This window comes from Lathyrus oleraceus, chromosome 7 (genome assembly GCF_024323335.1).
Source record: "Lathyrus oleraceus cultivar Zhongwan6 chromosome 7, CAAS_Psat_ZW6_1.0, whole genome shotgun sequence".
In the NCBI taxonomy this organism is placed as follows: domain Eukaryota; kingdom Viridiplantae; phylum Streptophyta; class Magnoliopsida; order Fabales; family Fabaceae; genus Lathyrus; species Lathyrus oleraceus.
Genome location: NC_066585.1, coordinates 505,536,144 through 505,544,303, shown reverse-complemented (window position 1 = coordinate 505,544,303; position 8,160 = coordinate 505,536,144). Strand labels below are relative to the sequence as shown.

General features: G+C 35.1%; 1 long non-coding RNA gene across 1 annotated transcript; it reads right to left on the bottom strand.

Moving 5' to 3' along the window:
- Positions 1 to 2,021: 2,021 nt before the first annotated feature.
- Positions 2,022 to 2,885, bottom strand: LOC127105947 (uncharacterized). The gene is made up of 2 exons (XR_007795191.1): positions 2,508 to 2,885; positions 2,022 to 2,343 (listed from the first exon to the last, which is right to left on the bottom strand). It is a non-coding gene; the product is annotated as an uncharacterized LOC127105947 (long non-coding RNA).
- Between the last annotated feature and the right edge of the window lie 5,275 nt (positions 2,886 to 8,160).

Genomic DNA, 8,160 nt, shown 5'->3' with positions numbered 1-8,160 from the left:
GGGATTGATCTAGTCGCCTGAAAGAGTTTATATAAAAAAAAACAACAAAATTTAGAAACAGTGTTTAAAAAAATAAATGAAATGAATTTTTATATGTTTATGAATGAATAAAGATATTATAGAATCCATTAGGGGTGGCAAAACAGGTCGTGGTCCACTGGGCTAGCCCGCGCACACGCCAAAGAATGGCGGATTGGGTTAGAGTTTTGTGTCTGCCTACCTGCTCAGTTCACCCCGCTTTAAGCACGTCCCGCCTTAAGTCCGCCCAAAAAAGGGACAGGTTGGCCCACCAGCCCGCTAACCTAGTTATCAAGCACTCAAAATATTTATTTTGATTGGTTGGAGGTTAATACTTAAACTATAGTTTTGAAATACTTGTTGGTGATTCTATTTTATATATTTATTTAGAAATATATGCAATATTTTTTAAAGTAAAATTTGTTAAAAAGATGCTTTATAAAAAATTGCTCTGAAAAATCTTATTGAAATTTAAAATTAAGCATATTAATCTATTAAAAGAATGAAGAATAAAAATAGGCAGGAAAGCTCGTTGCCGCCAACGCGCCATCTTAGCGGAGCATATTAGATTTTAAAGCTCAATTTCATTTGACAGGCTTGTCCGCCCCGCCTCCTTTTCTGACAGATTTAATGTAGGATGGGACGGGCAACCCATTTTGCCACCCTTAAAATCCATATTACCCAAAATTTAAATAATAAAATTCTCAATATATTCGATTTGTCATAATATTTAGATTTCTTTTTAAAATTACCACATTTTTCAATTAAAATTCTAAAATAACTTATTTTTTAAAAAAATTACGGAAATAACCACATTTCAGGAAGCATGCTCCAGTTGGACTGGCGCATCTGTTTTTCATTGAACATAAGCGTTGATGGCTTGGGCACATGCATGTGAAGGCGCCACATGCAATGACTCGTGCATGTGAAAGCGCCACATGCAATGACACATGCAGGTATAGCCATGTATGTACGCCACAAGCAATGGCACATGCATGTAGCCATGTGTGTACGCCAATGCTCCATCACTCATCTATTATAAATACATCATCTTGTTGTACCCCAAATTTTCCCTCCACTTTTTCATATTCCCATCCAACCACTTGACTTGGAGAACAATTGTATACATTAGCAACTCATTTATATGCATCATTCATTAGTGGATCATCATAGATTCAAAACTCTTGGCTTGTGGAGCTAGGATTTGTCTGTGGAATCATTTCAAAAATGTGACTTGGACTTGCATTAAAGTTTAGGGAATATAAAACCCTAATTTCTTGATGATGGAGGTATAGATTCAACAAGGTGTTGTCTCATCAATCTTCAGGGGTATCCAAAACCCTAATCATTGGTGATATGGAGAGAGGATCCTTTAAAGCTTCTTTGGGCCTTGTGTAGGCTATTTAGACCCTAGTAAGGGCTTATATACTGAAAGACTTGTTTGTGAAGCATCTGGTTGGATTCAAAAGGGCTTGATTGGGGAAGTAGGCCTTACCAAAAACCTAATCAAGGAAGGATTAATCTTGATGGACTTTATGGCTTGACTTTCCATCTGGTGATATCTGAAACCCTAACTCCATCCACCTTTCACCCATTGAATGATTAGTGCCCACCTTGATCCTTGTCCTTTTATCTTGGCTCAAGCCTTGGTGTCACAGTTCCCATGCTTGACTCCATCCATTCCATTTCATCTGGTCACCTCAAGTACTTGGCCCATCCTTGGCTTGTTTGCATTTTTGGTCATTAGTCTTGAATTTAATCTATGTTTTGTTGGTGGTGCATTCATGGCCTTGTCTATTCAAAACACTAAAGCCTATTGTATTACAATCCAAATGGTGATCAAGTCTATGGATTCATGTTCAAACCTTAGTCTTATTTCATCAAGTCACAGCTAAGTTCTTGAGCGATGTAATATGATCATGCCATGTTACAAGTCATGTCATGTTCATGTTATGTCAAAAGCAAGCATACATGTACGAAAAGAAAACCATTTTCAATCCATCTCAAACTAATTTGAAATCAATTTCAATCCACTTTAGGTCATTACAATCCATCACATTAGTCGTTACATGAAAATACTCATTTTTAAAACTTTGACTAAGGGTTGACTTTGGTCAACAATTGACTTTTTGGTCAACTTTGACCAAAGTCAACTCAACCCCTTTTTCCCTAAGGGTCCTAAAAATATAAATCCATATCCTAATTACATTCCTAATCTTGAATTTTTGATCTTTGATCTTGGAGTTTGCCTTTTGCACATGATAATTCAAATTCAAATTTTGATGTCTTGTTGCCTTGTCCAACCACACTCCATGTGCACATGACCTACAAGAAAAGGTATTAAGCCATGACCAAGAAACTTAGCAAAACATGAATCAAAACCATGACTTACATGAACTAAAGGCAAAGTCAAAGCAAGGCATAATAATGGACATAAACAAGTCAGAATTCAAGGCAATAAACCAAAGCCAGAGTTGCAAAAAATTTACCTACAGCAGAATAAGAAATGCAAATCTGCTACATCAGTCAGGAACAAGCAATGCACATCTTTCATCATGTTGTAATACACAAGCTAATGAACCATGATTCCATGCTGCTTAAGCCAAGATCACAATCAGAATGGATGCCATGAACCATATCCAATTCAAAATTGCATATGGATATGAGTACACCTCACCCTACAACAACATTGCAGCAACCACACAAGCAATTCATGAGCCAAAACAAATCACCTAAGTCAGGACTCATATAAGCCATTATGCAGTATGCAAACAAGGCAGTAAACCATGCAGCAAGCCATAAACAGGGCTCATGACAAACTAAGCCAAAATAATGCTGAACCGTAGGCAGAATGAATCCATGCTCACCTGTTGCACAAGTCATGATAGTACACAATGCTACACTATGAGGTATAATATGTCAGACTGCATACTTATTGCTGGTTGCATACCTGGTGCAAAACAAGGCCATGAGCAAATATCAGGGCATGAAAAACCAAGTCAGAACCCATAACATATTATGCCAAGTCAGAATTGCAAGGAGCAGGAGACAAGCTAATGAATATACCCGCATCAATCTTATTCACCAATTAACTATCTTAACCAATAACATTGACCTAATAACAATCAGCACCAAGCAACTTACATTGCAAGCAAGTACTCAACAAGGCAATGGCAGTATGATGTCTGCAGTATGTAGCAACCCATATGAGTTACATGAACATTATCACATTGCCTATTTTCTAAAATGGCAAACCCCTACAACCATTCTGCAAGGCACATGAGGCAGCATCCTGGCAAAAGCACAAGAGTACAACCTGCAGCAATTTGGACAGACTGCAATCAATGGGGAACATGCTATTCAAACTGCCATGACAGCATCACCAGGACAACAGTTAGCATCACAAATCGAATAATCAAACACCATTGTTCAGTTATGATAATAATTAGAATCCAAACATCATCTTGACATGAGTACTAAGCAATATTCAATATACATATTCCAAGATAACTTCAAGTGCATGACTCAATTCTTGGCATTACTAATCCAAACAGATGGCAGTGCACGATTCATAAGACAACAAATGACTAACAAGTGCAAGCAGAACATGTCATAGTTCAAGCTTTCCATAGTTTCATGTGTTAAATATGGTAGAGGCAATGCATATTAGTATTCCCTAATATCATGATCAGGTAACACCATGATAACACTTGGATTCCTATTTTCACTTTCCTAACATCCTATCTCATTCATGGTCCATTAACCCCATAATTCATAACAACATGTCAAAAAGTTGCAGTGCATAAAAATAATTCATAAGCATTAACACAATTCAATCATTTCATAGCATTATCAATCACAACATCCAGGACATTTAAAGGAGACATAGCACAAGAGCAAGGGCATAATCCAAACACATGCATCATGAACATACCTTAGCCATGCCATGACAATTCAATGTGAGTATCAAAGAAACAATTCAAACACATCCACAAATAAGCCTTAGCATATAAAGAACTCAAACCAAACCCAATTGCCAGTGTCATTCATTGCTTATGACAGTTGGTTCCATCACATTTACCAATCACTTTGTAACTAATTTTCCAATCACCTTAACTAACTAACTGAAGTGTAAACTTAAAAAAACAGAAATTTCAACTAATATCAACTAAAACTATTGGTTAACCCTAACTAACTTGCAAGCTAACATTAACTGAATTGGGTAGCTGACCTAACTCTAACTAAGCTACCCAATCTTCCCAAGTTAGTTACGATTCTAAAACTATATAAATCACATTGGTGCATCTCCATTCTTCACCAACAATCATTTGGCAAATAAAACTCAGCAACCAACTTCATCTTACTGCACTCTCTTAGCTCAATCTCTCTCCCTCTCTCACTCAGAACTCTTCTCAAACTCCATTGAAGCTTCAAGAAGAGTGAGCTTAACCTTGCATTACTCACAATTCAACGGTATCACCAAAATTCAAAAGAAGAAGTTTGATTAGAAGAAGCAGTGAAGGCATAAAAAGGGAGATACAAGGTTGTACCTTTTGATCAAGTGATTTTCCTCCATTTATTTTGTCTTCCCCGGTTCAACATCTTGCCAGAGCGATCCTCAGCTTCGGAGGTAGGTTCTTTTTCACCCTCTCGCTACAACCGTGTTATCATTTTGAAGCATAACTTAAGGCAACTCAAAGCCCTAACAATTAGGACTTTGAATCCTATACATCACTGTTTAATTTGCATTCATGCCTATAGGGTTCTTGAATCCTAGAGTTAGATTTGTAATGATGGACTTGGTTCTGATCGAATTAGAGAATGGATTCGGTTTGAGGAGGTGGAGGTGATTCGGTTGGAGTATTTGGTTCGTGTTTTGGTGTCCACCACCGTCGGAAGCGATGTCCGGCGCGGTGGTCTGCGGTGGTCTGCGACGACCTTTGGTCGGAGATGGTGGGAAATGAAGGCGCGCATTCAAAAGCGTTCAAATCCAATTTTTGTTAAAGGCGCGTTTTGGAGTCTTTCAGGCAATGGTGTTTGGGCTTGCAATTCAGGCCTAACCAACTCTTCCTTTCAGCATCACCCCAGCGAATCCATACACCCCCAGCTGCTGCATACATTGGACTTTTTTTGTTTGTTGGCAGGAAGGTTCTTGGGCCTAAGGCCCATTCGCTAACCACACATCCAGTTCCAGAACTACACCCCTAATACTTATGTGATTTTAATTACATTTAATGCTTTTTAGATTTAAGTAGGATTACATTTTGTTAATCATAATTACTTAGTTTAATCAAGTTTAGAGTTAGATTCTTAGGATTTAATTAGAATTTAGGATTAATTAGCATAGAATTTTTAATTAGAAGAAAATTTAGGTTTAATTAGTTTCTAATTGATTTTTAGGACTTAGTTTAGTTTCCAACATTAGGTTAATATCATTTTTAGAACTTAATTCATATTAGGCTCTAGTTATAATTTTAACTAAAATTTAATTTGTGTTCAAATTGATACTTTTGTGATATGACTGTTTTACCCTTTAGCGGTTATTTTGTCATATTTGACCATTGAATTGCATGTTTCCTTAGAATTCTTTTGACATAGATATTAATCAAACCTTTACTAACTATAACATGAGCTCTTAGGAATAGCCTTTGAAGTTAATTCTGACCATTAGATTAGGATTAATCATAGATTACAATTTATTTCAGACCCTCCGATTCAAATTGATCAAAAACAATTTTGATCAATTAACCTTTTTTCACCTCTCCACAAAGCATCATGCAGCAAACAAATGACTCAGTGTTCATCGTATTCACTTCCATTCATAGACTTTAGCACAATTCTAATCATACGATTGACAAGTTTCTCTCTCCATAAAGCATCATGCAGCAAACAAATGACTATATCAACAACGTATCAATCATGATTCAAGTTGTGTGACACGAGCCTTAAGCAATGGAGAAGGAATGAGACTAGACAATTCCTACCCCGATTCTGAATATCTTTGGGTATGGGACGAATGACTCAGTCGCTCATCGTATTCACATCTATTCATGGACTTTAGCATAATTCAAATCATACGATTGACAAGTCTCTCTCTCTCTCTCTCTCTCTCTCTCTCTCTCTCTCTCTCTCTCTTAATCATACGGGTGTCATACCCCAAAATTTGTCCTACTTTTTTTAATTAATCAATTCCCCTAGATTATAGTTTTGTTCATTTGCATCCTCGGTTTCTATTTGATCATGCATTTATCGACATTTGCATATGGTAACAAATATAGGCCAAAGGTTCGATGATAATAGATTTAATCGATTTAAGTGGATTTTCGAGGTGAATATTATTGGTTAATTATTCGGGGTTATTTCCCGTATTACTTGTAGTGTGAATCATGTCTTTATTTGAGATTCATGGTTATTTCACAGGTTTGCTTGGATTCAAAAAAATTGGCAAAGTTGGAATAAAATGAAGATTTCATTCATTTATTGGAAAACATCACTTCTCAAAAGTACTAAAAGTCATGGGTTAAGACACTAAAAAATCAAGCCAAAAGTGGTAGAAAAATCAAAGCAAATTCATGAAAATTCAAGTTCAATTACGAGTGATTATTTGCCTTACATCCTAACTTGGTACTTTTGCTAAACTCCAACATCATTGGTCTTTAACTATCCTTAACTACCTATTTCTCCACAAGCCATCCACTTACATAATTACCCTTAACTACCAGAACTTCCAAACTAACACAAAACTTCTAAACAAACATAAATCTCAACTTCCATTTTTTCAATCAATCCTAGTCATTCTTAACATTTAATCTTATGGTCGAAATTGGTGATCCGCAACTAAGGATTAAATTAACTCTTAACCGTTGATAAACCAATTGCTTGGATCATAATCGAATGGTGATCATTCACCTTCCAATTCTATATAAACATGTTATTTTTCATATTTTATGGGTTAACTAACCTAACTTGGATAATTCACAATTAATAATTATTTTTCCACTACTTTTTCTTCTCAATTTTTCTCTCAATATTCATCTTCTCCCTCATCCTCACTAAAGTTCATCTTCTCCCTCATCCTCACTAAAGTTCATCTTCATCACCATTTAGAATTTCACATTGAAGTTCTAAAATAGTGGAACTTAGTCATCAACAATTCAAGTATTATCATCAAAAAAATCATTCATCAATAATTTCTATATTATCATCAACAATCATCATCTAAAGTTTATCAAGATTTATCAACAATCATCATCAAAGATTCATCAATTCAAGTTTATTCATCAATATTCTTCATTCATGATTCATCTTCTACATTCATTTATCATCAAGAATAATTATCAAAATTTTGAAGTTAATTGAATTAATGGAGCTTATTCTTAAAGTATTCCGGGTATCTTTCGGCACTCCAATTTTCAATGCTAATCGGAGAAAATCTCCGCTCCGTCGGTAATCATTTATCTCTTCCACACGCTTCTCACAAATTATTGGATATTTGTTGGTTGATTTAGCTTAAGCTACTGTTTTGGATTTGCTTATTGAATAATCACTTATTTTTGCATAAGACATAAACTTGAAAATAATGATTTTTTAATTATTAACTATTAATAGTATGCGAATATATCATTTGAATCAATTTTTCGCGTTGGTCGTGAATATATAACTATTTTTTTTGTTCCGATGCATATTTTAGCCGAACAAACTCATTCTTTAATCAAAGTTTTCGCTCACTTTTTACTTTTTTCGATATAATTATTAGCTTGTTTCATAATTTAAAGTATATATTTGATTTCTTTATGAAATTCTGATTCCAACAAGAGATTAATTGAAATACACTGTAAGTGTAAAAAGGTTTTACACCATCAGTTAATTATAGACGTTGGATATTAAAAGAAGTTTGACTTTTAGTTTAAAAATTTATAAAGTAATACAAACGGGTGATGGTGATGAACCGACGGTGTAAAACTTTTTACACTGACAGTGTATAGTAATTAATCTCAACAAGAGATTAACTCATCGAATTCGATTTCATTGACCATTACCCGAAACTTGTTGAAAGTTGATATTTTTTCCCTTTTTCTGATAAGTATTTCTTCTATACTGAATAGTACTACACATAATCACTACTATATCATTATTATATAT